The 20891-nt window shown below is 37.1% G+C and overlaps 1 protein-coding gene across 7 annotated transcripts in view; it reads right to left on the minus strand.

The window, feature by feature from the left end:
* LINGO2 (leucine rich repeat and Ig domain containing 2) overlaps positions 1-20891 on the minus strand; it is a 1147525-nt gene that overhangs the window by 492890 nt on the left and 633744 nt on the right. For all 7 annotated transcript variants that reach the window (XR_008424224.1, XM_019424194.2, XM_019424191.2 and 4 more), the window contains one exon: positions 1671-1756. The gene's annotated coding sequence lies outside the window, so the exon portion shown is untranslated. The remainder of the gene's footprint in view (positions 1-1670; positions 1757-20891) is intronic.

Consider the following 20891-nt stretch of genomic DNA (forward strand, 5'->3'; position numbering starts at 1 on the left):
TTATGTCTATAAAAAAAGAATAATGACAATTAATAAAAATGTGAGCTTGGGTATTTTGTGTCTGCCTTTTGATCATTTTATTTCTCTAGTAATTAATGTTTGCAAAAACATTCAGTCTGCAACAGATTCAATGTTTATAGCAGCATTATCTAAAATAGCCAAATTAAGGAAACAGACCAAGTGTCCATCAAATGAGGAATTGATAAAGATGTTGTAGATATGCATAGATAGATATAGATACAGATACAGATATAGACATTTAGATACATATATTTAGACAGATATATAGATAGATATAATATACAGAATATTACTCAACCATAAAGAAGAATGAAATCTTGCTGTTTGCAATGATGTGGATAGAGCTAGAGAGTCTTATGCTAAGGAAAATAAATAAGTCAGGGAAGAACAAATACCATATAATTTCACTCATATGTAAAATTTAAGACACAAAACAAACAAACAAAGGGAAAAAAGAGAGATAGGCCAACTAAGAAACATACTCTTAAATATAGAGAACAAACTGATGGTTATTAGAGGGTGGAGGCATGGATGAGATAGGTGATGAGGATTAAGGAGTGTACTTATGATGAACACTGGGTATTGTATGGAATCACAGTATCGTACACCCGAAACTAAAATTACACTGTATGTTGGCTCACTGGAATTTAAATAACAACTAAAACAACAACAACAACAACAACAACAACAACAACAACAACAACAAAACTGACCCTTAACCATAGAGTTTGAGAAACACTGAGCTTGTAAGACATCCAGTGAGCCAGTTAATCTCATGGGAGGGACCTCAATTTTTCCATCTTTAAAATATATATAGTGACCCCTACTTTGTCTTCCATACAAGGTATGCCAGTAATAAACAATTTTACTTACTCATAAATTATTTGTAAGCTATAATGTCTCTTATAAATATACAGCTATTATATTGTAAGCACTAAGGATTTGGGAATAGCATGGCAACTCAGCTAAAAGAAGCTTGGCATTTGTTAGATAGCCAATAAATGTTTGCTGACTTTATGAATGAATACAAGTACAGAAACTCTGGCATTAGACAGTACTGCACTCAAACAACTATCAGAGTAGTATGTGATTTAAAGACAAGTCACATAATTTTTAATAGTACAATTTCTTCATCTGTAAAATCAGAGTAATAATAGCTTCTACCCTTAAGCATTGTTGTGAGTATTCAATGAAATAATGCAGTAAAGTGGTTAGCATTTAGTACTTGGCACATGGAAAATATTCAATAAATATTAATCTTATATCTTTAAGCTCTTTTTCTATGCTAAGGAAACAAATCAATTGTTTACATGCAATTTCTTATGTAGTTCTTAGGAAAACATAAGATAACTGCCATAATCTCCATTTTCAAACAAGGAAAATAAGACTCAAAGAAGTAAGCAACTGCCACAAAGTCATGAAACTACTATAATACCATGTCTGTCTATAACAAAATGTGTGCCTATTCCTGCAGAATACCATCTCCCTAAGGTCTTTGAAGTAAATAAAGAGAATGAATGTCACAGTCTCCTTTTAGATGCATTCTTATTTTTGCTTGTGAACTATGTGGGATTTTTGCATGAAAAACAATATTGGCAGATGTAATGACACAAAGTAAAAGATATCCAGGCATCACTTTTGCCACTTACCAGGCTGATTTGTTGGGCTCCTCATGCTGACAGTGGCCGCTCTCCATGTTCTTCTCTGACCTGCTTCGCATGACTCTATTTCTAGGCTATCAAAAAATAAGTAAATAAAACATGTTAAAAAAATGATACTTGATTCTAGAAGGATCTTCATATATTAATGACCACAACAATAACAATTCAAATTTGCATAGCACCTGTTTTATAAAGCTTTTAAAGAACCACAATAGGGATTAATCCACTTCACATATTTGGGGTCTTGCATCTTGAAAGGAAGTACATTGTCATCTTTATCTTGGAATTCTCAGAACGTAAGGAAGTATCTACCACCCAGGTATTCATTAAATTACTTTCTTTTTTATTAAATAGATAAATGGATGAAACTCATGTGCAAATACACTGATATAGCTGAAGACTTCAACCTTTCACTCCAGAAGGCAAAATGTTATTGTGTTATAATTTTTTACAATGTAGATCTGAAGGAGCAAGTATTTTTACCTTGTCAATCAATCTGTCATTGGAAAGGTTAATTTGACAATGAAGTCAACATGCAAATCTCAGATTATTCCTCATGGTTTCAGTAGTTATCATCGGAGGAATCTCATAATCTGTTATCAAAAACAGTTATGGTTTAGCAGCTCTTGGGTGACTTGGTCGGTTAAGCATCCAAGTTCAGCTCAAGTCATGATCTCGTGGTTCATGGGTTTGGGCAGGTGTAGGGCTCTCTGCTTTCTCTCTCTCTTTCTCTTAAAAATAAATAAACATTAAAAAATAGTTATGGTCGGGGCGCCTGGGTGGCTCAGCCGGTTGGGCATCTGACTTCAGCTCAGTTCATGATCTTGCAATTGAGTTCGAGCCGCGCGTTGGGCTCTGTGCTGACAGCCCACAGCATGGAGCCTGCTTCAGATTCTGTGTCTCCCTCTCTCTCTGCCCCTTCCCTGCTCATGCTCTGTGTCTCTCTGCCTCAAAATAAATAGACATTAAAAAAAAATAGTTATGGTCTATTTATGCAGGAAATTTCAATACAATCAATTAAAAGCTAGAATCTAGTTTTGAAATAATTGTAAAGTCAAAAACGGGAAATGAAATGTTCTTTTTAGAATTAGAATCGGGCTTTTCATTGTCTTGATGAGTCTTCTGCTATTTCCCAACTCTGTGTCAACTCCTCCACAGCACACAAAAAGAGAGAAGGGTAAAGGAGAGAGGTATGTTTACTAAGAAAACAGTAAAAGCTTTCCTGGGATATTTCTTATTAACTCAAAGTATAATGAGGTGAAAAGTTCTTTTTTTCCACCTTTATTAATTGAGATATACTTGACATATAACACTGTGTAAATTTAAGGTGTACAACACATTAATTTGATAGTAATGCTTTCTTAAAAGAATTGGGATGTCAGTCACTTTCCTTCAAACTCAAACGTGTATGTTAGCTTTTCTACTTGACGTTACTGTTAGTGTGAGCACTCACAATAGTGATAATTATTATTTTGTCGCTTACAGTATATCAGAAACCGCTCTTATCATTTTATAGGAATTATCTAATTTAATGTTTACAATAAGTCAGTAAGGTAGATATTATTAACCTCCCTATATTTACAGATAGGAAAACAGAAACCTAGTTTAAATTATTCAAGATCCACTGCTGTTAACAATTAGGGTAGGATTTGAACCTTTCCCAGAGCCCATTATCTTAATCTCCAAGGTATCTACTACCTTTTAAATTTACTCCAAACTGGAACTCTTAAATTTCCTCATGTACCTTCCTAGGTCGTCCCTACTTCCTAGGAAATTAACACATACGCTTTGTACTTAAGTCAGAAACACGAAGATCTTTTTAAAATAACTTCCTTTTCCATGGTAATTGCAAACCCTACATATAGCCAGAATCCATACAGCTCTCTCCTCTCACCAGTTGAAGCCACCATAATCGATCATCTACAACACTGCAAAGCCTTGTACCTGTTCTCACTGATCCCACTTATGACCCCTTCTACAATCCACTGCTCACACTCTAGCCAGGGTAGACTTGATGGCATAAACCACAATTTTACCACTTGGCTTAAAATTCTTCAGTGGCTTTGTATTGTACGTGGAATAAAACCCAATTATCTTTGCATGGCCTACGAGCTCTGACATGAACAGGCCACAGTCTATGCCTCGAATATCATACAGTTGTTCTCTCATTTTGGCGGGCTTCTGCATGTTCTTCTCATAATAAACTCTGGTTTCAGTACCTAAGGACTCTGCTTTTCCCTGGAAAGCTCTGGATTGGAACCTTTTTATGCCTTAGACCTCAGTTCAAGTCACTCTCTCAAAGAGGTTTTTCCTGAACCCCCAACGTGTTCCTTCTATCACAACCTATAATCGTTCTTTTCATTTGTTTGTCTGTAATCTCTTTTCCTCACTGGAATGCGGAATCCATGTGGACAGGATTACAGCCTCAACTAGGTAGCACCAAAAAATTTCTGCTTAATGAATGTATGGATAAATGGATACATGTTAAAGTATATTCAAACTAATTATTCTTCATTATTTTTATTCATTCCTGAAAGGAAGACCAAGGAATCATTTAAAGAATTAGTAGGGGCGCCTCGGTAGCTCAGTTAAGCATTCGACTCTTGGTTTCAGCTCAGGTCATGATTTCACATTTCTTGAGATGGAGCCCCACTTCGGGCTCTGAGCTCATAGTGCAGAGCCTGCTTGGGATCTCTCTCCCTCTCTCTCTCTGCCCCTTCCCAGCTTGTGCTGTCTCTGTCTTTCTCAAATAAATAAATAAACTTAACACAGTAATAATTAGAAAAAACGAATTAATAAATAGAAAATCATAAAAACTAATTTTTTATATTTTTCATATATATCTGTTCTTTTGAGATATTAAAACAACTCCTATTTAAAAATGAAATAAATTGGGGCGCCAGGGTGATTCAAGGTGTTAAGCGTCCAACTTTGGCTCAGGTCCTGATCTCACGGTTTGTGAGTTAAGCCTGGCATCGGGCTCTGTGCTGACAGCTCAGAGCCTGGAGCCTCCTTCAGAATCTGTGTCTCTCTCTCTCTCTCTGCCCCTCCCCTGCTCGCACTCCATCTCTCTCTCTCTCAAAAATAAATAAACATTAACAAAATAAAGATAAAATAAATTTATTTATGTTTTTTCCTTAACAAGTAAAGACTATAACTGTATGCATTAGTTTATATTTTTTCTAAAAGTGTCCTCACTGGGGTTGCCTGGGTGACTCAGTCGCTTAAGCATCTGACTTTGGCTCAGGTCATAATCTCACGGTTCATGAGTTCAAGGCCCGCGTTGGGCTCTGTGCTGACAGCTCAGAGCCTGGAGCCTGCTTCACATTCTGTGTCTCCCTCTCTCTGTCCCTCCCTGGCTCAGGCTCAGCTTTCTCTCAAAAATAAATAAAACATTAAAAAAATTTACTTAAAGATGTGATTAGTTTAACTAGCAACTCTTTTTTGTTTTCCCCTATCTGAATCATTCTGCAAAAATATGGGCAACCCCACGAGACTTTATTTCTCTTTCCTCCCTCTTTGGTTTGGTTTTGTTTAAAACATTGTTTCTCAAATTTAAAGGTATATGAGTGATATATGTACATTAATCAAATCGTGATTTCTGATTCAGTGAATCTAGGGCAAGGCTCAAGCATCTGTATTTATCACAAGCATAAGTTACACTGATGGTGCTGACCCATTGACCACACTTCGAGTAACAAGAATTCAGAATACAGTTAGCAGTTCCAGATGATTTCAAAATAGTACTTTAATCTTTCATTGTGGTGTGTGTGTATGTGTGTTTTCCATTTGCAAAATGGTATTATGACCATAACTAATAATTCTTTTTCCACTTATAGTCCCTTTTTCAAAAAAGTGCCATTACTATGAGATAAACAATACTAAATAAGCAGTTAGAAAACTGTACATACTTCTGTTCTTATTTATAATTTATCAATAATCCCAAATATTTTCCTTGCTTTGAAAATAAGTGTGTGTCTTGATGTCACCTAGCATAGACTCCCTTGAATTTATTAATACATAACAAAATAAATTAAACACTTGCTTTTTGTAACTGGCTAATAAGATTTTAGGTAACTTTATTTTCATCTGCACATTTTTCTATATTTCCAATATCTTGTACCTTACAAATTTTAGCTACTGTTTATTGTCTTACAATACACTGTCCTAAATATATGTGTTTGTATAACTTCATATATATGTGACATTATCTCATTTAATTTATAAATTTATAAAGTGTTAATAAAAATTGTTATGATTTTTAGGCTTTTACTAATGGCCAAGTACTGTATTAGTGCTTTGCATCTGTTAATTTAATCCTCATTAAATTTAAATAAGCCATTAATATTCAGAGTTTTTAGGTGCAAGAATTAGTTTGAGGTTATATGGTTTAAAAGTGGCAAAACTTTTGGCACAAAAACAGACACAGATCAATGTAACAAAATAGAGAAACTAGAAATGGACCCACAAACGTATGGCCAACTAATCTTTGACAAAGCAGGAAAGGCTATCCAGTGGAATAAAGACAGTTTCTTCAGCAAGTGGTGCTGGGAAAACTGGACAGCAACATGCAGAAAAATCAACTTGGACCACTTTCTTATACCATACACAAAAATAAACTCAAAATGGATGAAAGACTTAAATATAAGACAGGAAGCCATCAAAATCCTCGAGGAGAAAGCAGGCAAAAACCTCTTTGATCTTGCCCGCAGCAACTTCTTACTCAACACGTCTCCGGAGGCAAGGGGAACAAAAGCAAAAATGAACTATTCGGACCTCATCAAAATAAAAAGCTTCTACACAGTGAAGGAAACAATCAGCAAAACTAAAAGGCAACCGACAGAATGGGAGAAGATATTTGCAAAAGACATATCAGACAAAGGGTTAGTATCCAAAATCTATAAAGAACTTATCAAACTCAACACCCAAAAAACAAATAATCCAGTGAAGAAATGGGCAAAAGACATAAATAGACACTTCTTCAAGGAAGACATCCAGATGGCCAACCGACACATGAAAAAAAATGCTCAACATCACTCATCATCAGAGAAATACAAATCAAAACCACAATGAGATACCACCTCACCCCTGTCAGAATGGGTAACATTAACAACTCAGGCAACAACAGATGTTGGCAAGGATGTGGAGAAAGAGGATCTCTTTTGCACTGATAGTGGGAATGCAAGCTGGTGCAGCCACTCTGGAAAACAGTATGGAGGTTCCTCAAAAAATTAAAAATAGAACTACCCTATGACCCAGCAATTGCACTACTAGGTATTTATACAAGGGATACAGATGTGCTGTTTTGAAGGGGCACATGCACCCCGCCAATGTTTATAGCAGCACTATCAACAATAGTCAAAGTATGGAAAGAACCCAAATGTTCATAAATGGATGCAAGGATAAAGAAGATTTGGTATATATATATACAATGGAGTATCACTCAGCAACAAAAAGAATGAAATCCACAACTACGTGGATGGAACTAGAGGGTATTATGCTAAGCGAAATTAGTCAGTTAGAGAAAGACAAATATCATATGACTTCACTCATATGAGGACTTTGAGACAGAGAACAGATGAACCCAAGGGAAGGGAAGCAAAAATAATATAAAAAAAGGGAGGGGAACAAAACATAATAGACTTTTAAATATGGAGAACAAACAGAGGGTTACTGGAGGGGTTGCGGGAGGGGGGATAGGCTAAATGGTGAGGGGCATTAAGGAATCTACCCCTGAAGTCATTGTTGCACCATATGCTAAGTAATTTGGATGTAAATTAAAAAAAAAGACCAAAAAAAAGTGGCAAAACTGAGATTCAAATTCAGGTATGCTGAATTTTGCACTATTTTCATAATCTAGGGAAAATCAATATTTTTTGAAGAATCAAGCAAATATGTGTGTGATAGAAGATATTTGAGGTAGTCAATAGTAATACAAAAGGAAATATATGACTCAATTTCTATATTATATAATTTATAAAGGAAAATATGTCAAAGTAAGAATTATTTGCAGGGGAAAATCATTATTAATTCTACAGGATGAAAGTCCTTGTTTCCAAAGTTTAGCAAACTATTATTTTATTGCTAAATGTTACTTGGATTTATTACTGATGAAGATCTTTCTGAAAGCATAGTTTTTTCCACTGATGAATAAATGGGAAAGCACAATGAGATATTGAAAGAAATAAGTTTTAAGAATGGTGGACCCATGAAACAAGGATATCCTTATCTCTGACGTTTTCAGCCAGATTTACAAATAGCAATATATTCCACAAGCAGTTCTCCAGATTCCATTAACAAAATAGTCAGCATTGGTCATACCTATTCACCTTTTCTCCCATTATGAGCACCTTTACTGAAGCATGTCTTAACTATTGGAATTATTATATATACATGTAAACACACACACACATATGCATATGAGGGGATTTTTTTGTAACTAAAACTCTTAATACATTGTGAGAAAAACTTAACAGGGGCACATTCAAAACAGAATTTCAAACTCTATCAAATTACTCGTGTCTAGTTTGATAGATTATGTTTTGATTTCATATGGGGTTCACTTAAATTTCCAAAGAGTTGATATTATCATTGTAGTTTAATAATGGTTTCACTTGGACTCAGTAAGAAATCAAAAAAATTCACAACACAGGAAAAGCATAGTCTCTTCCCATTAGGTGAATGTGGCTCTATTCTGAATGGCGTTTAACAAGAACTGGCCAGTTTTTATTATCTTCATGACTTCTGAGAGCCAACTTAGCATCTTCTTTGCCTGCATTGTCTAATGCTGTCTTCAACCTCTTTGTAAAGAAACACGTAAGTGACTCCACAATAGAATGCAGCTTAACTGATGATGTTTCCAAAATACTTATTCAGAAAAGTTGATTCTCTTCAGGGTGCCTGGGTGGCCCAGTTGGTTAAGCATCTGACTTTCACTCAGGTCATGATCTCGTGGTTTGTGGGTTGGAGCCCTGCATCAGGGCAGAGACTGCTTAAGATTTTCTTTCTCCCTCTCTCTGTCCCTGTCCAACTTGCCTGTGCTCTCTCGCTCTCTCTCTTTCTCAAAATAAATAAATAAACTTTAAAAAAAAGTTGATTCTTTTCAATAAACAGATATGGAAGTTCCTTGTAGAATACACAACAGTGGGGATTACAATGATAATAGTCTAGATAAATTTCACATAGGGGTAAACAGAAAATAAATTGTATATAGAAGTGTGTGGGGGGGAAGGGATGGTTCAATACTTAGGGGGGAAAGGAGTTTTAAGAGAAAGAATCCAAGAATTTTAATACCCCTGGGTTATTGTCTTACTGATTGCCTCCAAACTGGCTTCTTAGATTTTAGCCTCATCCTTACTCAATTTATTCCTAAAATGCTTACATGCTTTCTAACCAATTTTCTCACATTACTGTAATGTTAATTTTTTTAGTATCGAAACTCTTATTTCAGACCTTGATTCTTCTATAATCTACAATTTAAAGAGGATAGATGGACTTTCCTGAAAAACAAAGGGTGTTGCTACCTCTCTATACCTACGACTCCTATCCCTCTTCTTGTCTCTATTACTGCAACAGATTCTGAACTGAGTCATCTGCCTCCAGACCAATGGTTTTGCCTCCTTTTCTTATAAATCCTTCACTGATTTCATCAGATTAAACTCTCTAAATCAAAGCTAGAATCCTGTCAATTTTTTTTTCACAATGTTCCTAAGGCTCCCCATTCCCTACAAAAGATGAGGGCAGAGGCGGTGAAGGGAGCCCCGTTTCTGAGTCCTTAGCCTGGGCTCAAAGACTTCCACTGTCTTTAATCTACCTTTTCAGACTCATCTCCAATGTGCAAATGCATAATGCAGAAGTAGATTGCAAACTGCAAAGATCTTTACAACTGGGAGTGGTTCCATTTTTAGAATAAGTCTATGAAATTATCCTTATTAGTATGTTTCAGTTACCCTAAGCCTTTATTTAGTCAAGCTACTAAATAGTAGAAACGAGGTTTGGATCTTCTACCTTCAGAGCCCATCCTGCATCCCCTAAATCTTATTTGTCCTTCAGATTGCATGATTAGCCACTTTTTGAATGTTTTATTTTCCTTTCTCTGAATACAGGCCTGTGTCTATTTCTGTTCAGAGGAGAATCATTGTCTTTCCCTCTATTTGCATATATTTATCATCTACCGAGACCTTGATCTCTCTGTTACTTTCAGTTAGAAATGCCCTCTCTCTGTTCTGTGTAAGTTATCGTTGTGCTTTTCTTATAGCATTTTCTACTTACTGCAATTTTTTAAAAATTACTCCTGTTCTAACTATTTCTCTCATTCATTTATAAGCTCTTCCTGGGGCAGTCATACTTTGGTTCGTCTTCACAGACACTTTCTCTGGCTCAATGCACTGTGCATAGTGAATGTGATATAAAAGAGGAGGGGGGATTCCTCCACCCACCTTGCCTTTTTTTTTTCTGGAAAGGTAGTGAAGTGGTGTACTGAGAGTGTAGGCCCATCATAGGTTATGAAGGTCATGTAGACACAGTTTAAGATTTTGACCTAGCCCATGCTGCTCTACCCATTGGCTTTGTATTTTAAAACCTAAGAATTGCAAAGCATCCAAATCTCACTTTAGCTACACACGTTGAGGACAGGTAGATTCATTTAGTATAAAATAACTTTTCTTAGAATTAAGTCTGTTTCTCTTTAAATCTATTAACATCATTTGTCTTGGTCTCCACTACCACAGAGCACCTGGCTGATATTCCTGTCTCTAAAGCAATGGACTGTATGTTGATAAAGTACATTTTTGTGTACTGTGGGCATTTTGGAAATAGCTCTTGGATCAAACGAAATGAGTTCCAGTATAAATAAAAAACCTAAGACATTGCAGACGGCACTTGGCAAAATATTGGTGTGATGGTTAGAAAGACGCAGTGTGATCCTCTGCAATTGAAGTTTTGTGTTCAGTGCAGGGTCCAATAATATGAGTTGCATCTTGGAACTTGCATGTTCAGTGAAATCTGTATTAAATCTAAATATAAGCTTTGTTACTCTAGTGAAATTTCAAAAAAAAAAAGATAAAATACAAACTATAACTAGATTGGTAGTTTGAGTCACATTTAACTCTCAAAATAACTGTTTAATATGTAGTTTCTATTCTAATCAAGGTGAGAAGTGAAAGAATATTCACTTTATGTCTGTTGCCTTGCTGTGAACATTATTTCAAATACACTGAAACATGACTTACTTTATTTATTTTAAAACCTCTGGCACATTTTATGGTTTGATCCATTTTCTAACACTTTCAAAGCTGTAGTTCATTAAATTACACTTGTTTCATATAAGCAATCCTGAATACCTACTGTTAACCTATAAAGATTGGGGGTACAAGGATTTACTTTCAATACATTCTACTTCCTTCATTCAGATCAATGCAGGCAGCCTCCTAAAGAGCTATCATGTTTGATCACTGTAGGGAAAGCTTCGGATTCTAGTAAGTTAGGTAGAGAAGTTAGTAAGAGAGGTAGAGAATGACCTTAAGCTCTATCTGCAGCATGATCAGTTGACCAGGGGTTCCAATATCAACAGTAGGTTCTAATAGTACGACCTTTGTTTGTTTTTGTAGAGTCTTTTATTTTTTTTTAATTTTTTTTAACGTTTATTTATTTTTGAGACAGAGAGAGACAGAGCATGAACGGGGGAGGGGCAGAGAGAGAGGGAGACACAGAATCGGAAGCTCTGAGCCATCAGCCCAGAGCCCGGCGCGGGGCTCAAACTCACGGACCGTGAGATCGTGACCTGAGCTGAAGTCGGACGCTTAACCGACTGAGCCACCCAGGCGCCCCTTGCAGAGTCTTTTAAATGTTTATTTATTTTTGAGAGACAGAGCATGAGCAGGGGAGGAGTAGAGAGGGAGACACAGAATCTGACGCAGGCTCCAGACTCTGAGCTGTCCGCACAGAGCCTGACATGGGGCTTAAACTCAAAGACTGTGAGATCATGACCTGAGACAAAGTTGGACACTCAACCGACTGAGTCCCCAGGAACCGCTAGCGTGACCTTTTCTAAAACGCTCTTCACCTGAGTGAGGTGAGTGAGAATTGCTAGGTGAAATTTGGCTGTCATTGATTTGGTGATAGCTCAGTGCTAAATAATCACACAATCTTCAAGTCATAAGTGACAAAGGCCTCCGAGGTTATCTCCTCATTGGAATGGAGGTACTGGCTTTGGCTCACAAGGGACCCACAATGCAGCTCCAGTGGCATCAAAAAAAGAACTGGAACAACTCCAACTATTTTATATGTTTATTTACAGTGCAAGTCAACTTTTTTGTACTGTCACACATTGGCCCAAGTTTCACCCTCTTGAACTATTCAGAAGATACGGAATCCTAGTTTTACACAGCAGATCTTTAAATAATTGAAGGAAGTTATTATTGCCCTGCAGGGAAGGGGAACATCTTTCAGACTCAACATCACTACACTTGGACACGAAATGACAGACACATTCATCAAATGACATATTTCCAGATGTCTTACTATTCTCGTCATTTCCTTTTGGATGCACTCCAATTTGTCAAAGTCTCCTTTTAAGATATGTTGAACATCCTATGACATTTCTGAGGCTTCCAGCAGAATGGGACACCCTGAGAATAACAGTAAATTTTTCTCGTTTGTGAAAAATAATAAGGTCTAAAATTAAATAAAATTTCCACTTCTCAAAACTGGACACAGAAAGAACCAACCATGAGAATATTCATGGATCAAAAATTCAACACTAAGCTTAGTGGTGTTGTGGAGTCGTTTCTGAGAAAACATGGGCTATGGTCTGCAACCATGGGCAACACTTGAATCCACTGTCTGCATTGTTTGCTCTATCTCCAAAATATTGACCTCTCTGTGAGAAAAGATGTCAGTCAGAAAAAGGACTTGAGTCATGACTCTCTCCTTAGCCAGTAGCCTGAGTGACCTTGGTTAAGTCACCAACCTCTGTGCTCATCAGTTACTTTATTATTGTGATGGTAATTTTATGTGTCAATGTGACTAGACATGATGTGTCCAGATACTTGGCTAAAATTATTTCTGAGTTGACTGTGAGGGTATTTCTGGTGAAATTAGCATTTGAACAGTAAAGCAGTTTGCTCTCCCCAATATGAATGGATATCATCCAATCTGTTGAAGCCCTGAATAGAACAAAAAGTTGGAGGAAGGAAGATTTCAACCCCTCCTGCCTAATTGCTTGAGAAAAAACATCATTGATCTTTTCCTGCCTGAGGTGTTCCTGGTTCTCAGGCCTTCAGGAGCTATACCAAATTATACCACTGGCCTTCCTTGGGCTCCAGCTTGCAGAAAAGCAGATCTTGGTACATCCAGCCTCCACAACTAGGTGAACCGATACCTTATAATAAATCTCTTCTTATACATGTACTATTCTTACATATAATAAATGTTATATGTTATCTGTAATATATATATTAATGTTTATTTTATTTTATTTTATTATTTTGAAGAAAGAGTGCACACATAGCAGGGGTGGGGTAGAAAGAGAGGGTGAGAGAGAATCCCAAGCAGGCTCCACACTGTCAGCGCACAGCATGATGTCGGGCTCAAACCCATGAACTGTGAGGTCATGACTGGAGCCAAAATCAAGAGTTGGACACTTAACTGACTGAGTCACCCAGATGCCTCTATAATAATAATATTATATATATATATATATAATACATTTATTTATTTATTTATTTATTTTACATATATCACCTATTGGTTCTGTTTCTCTAAAGAATCCTAATACAATCACTAAATCAAAGTTTTGCCTGGATGATCTCTAAGATCACATGTAAACTATATTTAACCTGGTAGGAGATTTCAATTTTTCAAAACTTTTTGTTAGTCAGGAGTCCTGTCTTTGATTTTAATATAAGCCCAGATTTAAATCATTTTTTATCTTCAGTGAAATCTGAGAAAATGCTTCACCAGCTCCCATAGTCTTGCTTTTCACTTCTTTATTTATTTGCTTACCCAGCAACTTACTTTTGTGCATTCTGTGAGCACAGCACAGTGCTTGGCAATATGGATGATACAATATATATATATATATATATATATATATATATATATATATATATATATATATATATCATGGCAGCTCTTTCCCTTGAAGAACTCAAGCCTAGTTAGGTAGACAAGATGCTAGATTTCAATGTAAAATATGAGTGTAAAAATATGAGTATCAGATAATGATGACAATGGATGATAATGGAATTCACAGGTAGAAAAGATCAGCATGGCCTAATAAGATGGAAAATACTTGTGAAGGAGATGGAAGGAAATAGGGCAGCTGATGACATAGAATTTTGATAGCTGGGAGAAGGGAATATTTACATGCTTGCCAGAGTGATCAAGCATTTAGATAAAGAGTTCTAGGTTGTTCTGGAAACTATGCAGTGGCTGCATGTAACAGGCCTGAAACATGTAATCACTGGTGAGAATCCAAACATAAACACAGGATTTCAGCAGCCCCTCATACACACAACGTCCCACTCTGCTCAGCTAAAACAGTACCACAAGCAATCAGAAGGTTTTACAACCCCTCTGGGCCTGGGCAGCATTGTAAGTGCACATATTAGGAGACTTGAGAACAGAAGGGGACCTGGTATCTACTTCTGGGGTCTGGTATATATTCAGAGATATATATTTGAAAAAACAAATAAATTTGCTCTCAACTAGCACTGGAGGGAACGACTCTAAAAGTTCTGCTATTGCCAAATCATTGTTCTTAGCACCTCAACTAACTGGTATGGCCCAGGTTTCATGGTTTTAATTACAGGAAAAAGTGACACAACTCTTAATGACTAACTTTTGTGGCAGGAACAAAGGCATGAGCCTTCAGAATCATTTCCAGTGTGTCTGGAAAGACATCAATTTGAGAGGGCTGAGAAGGGCTGAGGATATCCTTCTGATATCTGAGTAAGAATCCCACAGAACTGAACTGTTGGGTCCCACTGCTAACCTCTTCCAACAATCTACTTAAGGGAACCTCTGGCTGCTGATGAATCCAATCATGTTCTTGAAGAAAACAGACCCTGTGGTGACAAGTAAAAGATTTTGTGCACTCATTTCTTACACTCAAGTGAAGTATATGTAGACCCATCATCGGAAACGGAGTGTCTGGCAACTGGTGTGCCCCAAATGGCTGATGCAATGTAATAGTGCTCAGTAAATATTTACTGAGTAATTGAGTCTGATAGAAACTAGAGTTGCTTTGTGTCACTTGGAGAAAAGATATGTTTATTACAATCAAAAGATTATCTTTAGAAATTTCCTCTGACTCCTCCTCCTTAAAGGAAAATACATATACATACGTTGGCATGAATGTGTCTGCTCATGTTTGCATGTGTGTGTGTATTGCTTTCTGTTGCTTACATTTCTGTTTTCAAAGTGTATTCCTTCATGCACACAAAAGATTTTCTCATATTCAGCAGTGCACTGGTGATAATAGCCCTCCAACCAAATACTCCTTTAATATCATAAAAACATCTTCAGCTGACTCTTCTTTAACTCATGAAATACAATCCTAAGCTCCAAGGAACAAAACACTAAATAGAATTAAAAAAAAAAAAGAATAATATAAAATCATAGTCTGTGGGCAGGAGATAGAACTTGTAGTCATTCCCTGAGGAGTTGAAACATAGAGCTAGAATCCCTTTTGTAATACTTCAGTATACTCCTATTAAGGGCACTGATTTAGTTGAGACAAATGGAGAAACCACTAACATGCTCAGTGCCAGGTGGGGAAGGCAGGGCAGTTCCAGAGGAATGCGGCTTCAAGTCAGTGTACTAGGAAGGTATAGGGTGACAAATGTCAGCAATATATATAGCAAACTACAGGAATAAGAAGCCAGGTTCTGCTTTGGCTGGAAGAAAACCCGAGGTTAAAATTGGTCACTAATCTAACAGATAATATTTTGGAGACAGACACTGGTCCCTTTGGTGCAGCAACTAGCTTAGTGTCATCCTCTGTGCTTTACTTCTAGCAGGCTCTCGCCTAAGACTCCACACAACATTGGCATCCATGATAAATACCCTGTTGAAATGTATCTCTCCCCACTGTAACTGAGGGAGCACATTATAGAACAAGTTCGTGTTTCCCATGTTTACCTATCAGATATTTCTAGAATGCAGGTAACATGGTCCAACATTAAGTCAATCTTATTTGAATGAGCCTGATATTATTTTAGAAACCACTAAATAGGGTTTGGGTCATATGCATGATAACTCTTACACCAAAACTTTTAAGGAAATTTGTCTAAAAATATTTGAAAGCCAGTGGCTCCTGGGCAGCTCAGTCAGTTAAGCTTTTGACTCTTGACTTAAGCTCAGGTCATGATCTCATGGTTTGTGAGATTGAACCCTGCATCGGGCTCATGATGATGGCACAGAGGTTGCCTGTGATTCTCTCCCTCTCCCTCTCTCTCTGTTCCTCCCCTACTCGTGCTCTCTTTCTTTCTCAAAATAAATAAATAAACATTTATTAAAAAAAACTTGAAAGCCAAATGTATGAGAGCTAATTCAATATAATCAATCCTCCCATGAAATATCCTCTGCTTCTTCTCAATTCACATAAAATGTGTGGGAAATATCAAATTGCCCAGTGGAAGACTGAGTGAAGTATACACAAATATCCCTAATAGGCCCACAAGAAAGACTAATATAAACAGCAGCATAAATCTTCATCTTTTCTGTACTGTGACAACTCAGGCTGGAAATGCAGTTAGCTGCATTCAGACTTGGCCCTAATTTATTGCTGATGTGGCATAAATGTTAAATACAGCTGCTGCAGCCATTAACCCAAACTCCTTAATTAAAGAGGGAAATTATGCAATATTTTTTCTGCTTAATTTACCAAGGTATTCACAGTCAATACAGGTTCGTTATTTAAATGATGAGACTTCTCGGTTATTTATATGACCCACAGCATATAGATTACAAAACAAAACAACCTAGAAAAAGAATTAACTGTTATTCCTACTCAAAAGACTCTGAAGTATACTCAAATGCATGCTCTGATACTTATGCTCTTAAGTATGGCCCTTCAGACATCTATTTTGCATATATGTACATTTTCTCCCTTAGCAATCCAAATGATAGTCATTTCACTAGGATGTAACTTGTTTCCACCATTCCCAGTGGGATGGTTTTGAGTAGTGAAAAGCTACATGAGACATAATGATAGGAATTATAGATACTAAAGTATCAGTACAGATTCTTAACATTGTTGTGTTTTTTAAAATTTGACAAATATTTGGGAGTGCTTCTAGAACCCTGAAAAGACTTCAAGAAGAGAACTGAAAGATACGCAATGATATCTAGGATTTCTGGGGAAAAGCTTTGTTTGGTAAAAGAAGTCTCCCTTTCAAAGTCTTGGTGTTCAAGGTCCATGTGAAGACAGGGAATCCCTGAGTTAAATTTGCTATAACTAGCCCATTTTCAAAAACTAAAAGTATAAATAAAGTGAGGCATATTTTAAAATCTTAGTTTAAGGGACGGACTATGGACAAAAATTTAGAATTATTTTAAGCACATATTTTATTCCTTACCCTGCCTTACATCATCTTTGATGGCACTTCTCACAAATATTGGGCTAGATGGGCAAATAATGAGACCTATGATGGCAGCTCCTGTTGCTTTATTATCCTAATTGCACTCCTTAGTTTCCAAGAAACTTGGGTTTCAAGTACTCTAAGTCAAGGTACATAAATGGGCAAAGTTACTAAATACTTTAGCAAAGGGACACTCCCCTGATGAACTAAAATTGATCACTTACTGGGGCGTCTGGGTGGCTCAGTGGGTTGGGCAACCGACTTCACTCAGGTCATGATCTCACAGCTCATGAGTTCAAGCCCTGCATTGGGCTCTGTGCTGACAGCTCAGAGCCTAGAACCTGCTTCAGATTCTGGGTCTCCCTCTCTCTCTACCCCTTCCCCACTCATGTTCTATCTCTCTCCTTCAAGAGTAAATAAACATTAAAAAAATTATAAAACTGATCACTTGCTAATTAAGTCATATTGTAAACTTGTTCAACTCCTTAGCAGAATCATCCAAAGTGATAGATCCTAAGATAGTTAAGGCAGCACAATATAGTTTAATGGTTAAAACACTTGCTCCAGACCTTGAGTTAAGATTTTAGCACCACTGAAAGAGGGCTCTGCCCCATTGTGATCTCAAAATTTAGCCAGGTTCTTCTTTCCAGCTTTGTCTCTTGGCTCAGGCTGAAGACCCTAAGGGCAAAACATCACCTAAAGGGAACTGAAACTACCCCCTCAAGCAACATGGACTGCCCTGAGCCAGCAGGATCCCACCACTGCCTGCAACTGACTCCAAGGCAATGATTGATTTGACCTTCACTGCCCACCTGCACATACCCAGCCACTTTTGCCTGACATTTTTCTGATATGAACCTGGAAGCATTTTCAGCATTTTGGGGAACAGTCTTTGAGATGCTAGTCCACTGTCTTCCTTCAGTTGGCCCCACTGAAATAAATTCCTTCCTTTTTTCCCCACCACTCATTTCTCTGCCTCTGGATTTTATCAGCAGCACGAGGCAGAACCCGGTCTGTTTGGGACCCCTGGAGTCAGGCGCTCTTACACTGCTGCACACCGGCTACACCACTCTTACTTAATTGGTTATGTATGGAGCAAGTATTTGACATATCTAAGCCAACATTCGTCACCTGCAAAGTGTTGCAAAGCAACAGCAACCACTTCAGACAGTTGCGAGAATCAAAGGAGGTGTTACACATAATGAGTAACCTACAAAGTTAGTTATTTGCACTTTTATAAATATGTTTTATTAGTAGTATCCCAGGTGTAAAACCTAGGCATCTCTCGGTGCCTAAATCTAAAGATTTCTCTAGAAAGAATTGATCAGGGGTAATTTACCACATGGCAATCATAGTTATACCAAATTAAAGCCACACATTAAATTAATAATACTGAGTTAATAATACTATTTTCCGTCATTAAATTGTCTCCTGGTATATCAGGGCTGATAAAAATTGTTCTATATATGTTTGACCAACCAACACATGCCATATATTTTACCTCATGTTCTGCGATTTACAAAATGTTTCGAAATAAGTGATGGTGTTTTTGAAGGGGGGGAGCAAAATATACCACTCCAAATTATGCTTCTCTGGCATATTGATTATTTTGGGTTGATTATTATTGAGAGATAGCAGACACAGGAGAAATTCTGAAAAATGAGTAGAAGTCATCATTTTGTAAGAGACATTTACATTTATAAGGGAAACCTCCATTTGCAAGAGTCTCTCTCTCTGAACCAGGAAGAGGAGGATGGTTCCAAATCTCTAGAAAGTGTCATCAATGGAAAAGGCAAAAACAAATCTGCATAACAACCACACCCTTATTTACTGGGTTTTGTCTGAATACTTGCAGTAACTGGCTGCCCCTTCCTCTACACACGCGCGCACACACACGCAGACACACACACCATCTTCTTTTGTCTTTAGCTGGAGATGGTATTTAAGGTGATGTTGTAGACAATTTCTGGGAGTTACTCAGTTTTCCTGGGTATGCATACAGAATGCATACATGTTATTAAATTTCTGTTTTTCTTCTGTCAATCTGTCTTTTATGATGCGGAAGGAGAGGACATGGGGACTTCTCAGTCAAGAATATAGAAGGGTAGAGGGAAAGCTAGGTTTCCTTTCCTTCCCTACACTTTAAAAAATTTTTTTAACATTAATTCATTTAAAAAAATTTTTTTATGTTTATTTATTTTTGAAAGAGAGGAGAGACAGAGCATGAGCAGGGGAGGGGAAGAGAGAGAGGGAGACACAGAATCTGAAGCAGGCTTCAGGCTCTGAGCTGTCAGCACAGAGTCTGACGTGGAACTCGAACTCACGAACCACAAGATCATGACCTGAGCCGAAGTTGGACGCTCAGCCAACTGAGCTACCCAGGCGCCCCAAACATTAATTCATTTTTGAGAGACACGGAGAGACAGAGTGTAAATGGGGAAAGGGCAAGAGAGAGGGAGACAGGATCTGAAGCAGAATCCAGGCTCTGAGCTGTCAGCACAGAGCCTGAAAGTGGGGCTCAAACTCAGGAACCATGAGATCATGACTTCAACCAAAGTTGGATGTTTCACCTACTGAGCCACCCAGGCACCCCTCTTTCCCTACATTTTAATTTGTTTAGCCAGTGATTATTGAGACCTAGACTTTGAGGAAGCCAGGAATGCAAAGATATAGAAAGTATCACCCCTGTCCTCAAAAAACCTTATATTCTAAAGATGTATGTATAGTAGAAGAGAGAAGTTCTCACTATAATTGCCCACCCTCCACCACCAGTTTTTAGAATATTTATTGGGCAATATTTATGACCATAATGGTCATATGGTCATAATGACTATGACCATCATGCTTTAAGGTATCATATTTGGAGGGCAGGTAGCTTTTTTCTATAATCACTTCTTCCTTTTAATATTGTAGGTAAGCTGATGAAGGGCCTGCTCTTTGAAGGAAGGCCTGACTTTGCTGTATCTGTTCTTATATTTTGCTTATATTATTGTACGTAAAAAGAGTTTCTTCTTTTAAGTACATTGATTAGTTGATAAGCCTGAGGTTTAAGGAGGTAAGGAAAGGGGAACAGGTCTTGTGCATTTAAGAAAGCAAGCTTGGTATTCTAACCGGCAAATCAATATTTATAGAAACAGATATAGTTCTTTCCTCAAAGGTTAAGAAATGAATATGCATTGCAATAAATAAAAATCATCAGCAAATAAAAATAATTTGCATTTATGTAGTTTTTCAAACATTCAGCTTAGTTTTAATAGAGATTTTAGTTTTCCCATATATATTTCAATAACTTATAGAACATTTAAGTAAATTATGTAACATTAGTAGTAAGAAGTACTAACATCTAAAGGGTTTTTGAGCAAACACAATGGACTTTTGGGAAGCAGAAACACTTGTATGTGTTAAAGAGTGACTTCTGGCTTAGACTGACTATGCCCCTGGGAATCCGTAAGTGTGTTTTATATATGAAACAAACAATTTGACTATTCTGGTGAGTATTTTAAGGGTCTATCGAGTCATCTCCTAAGAAAGTTTCTCTTGTGTCTGTACCCAAAAATGATAATAACATGAATTTTTTTCCATTTAACTTTGTTCTTTGTTCAGCTCATTGAAAAATTTCAAGAAA

This window comes from Panthera pardus, unplaced genomic scaffold (assembly GCF_024362965.1).
Source record: "Panthera pardus isolate Hobbes unplaced genomic scaffold, ASM2436296v1 HiC_scaffold_20, whole genome shotgun sequence".
NCBI classification, from domain to species: domain Eukaryota; kingdom Metazoa; phylum Chordata; class Mammalia; order Carnivora; family Felidae; genus Panthera; species Panthera pardus.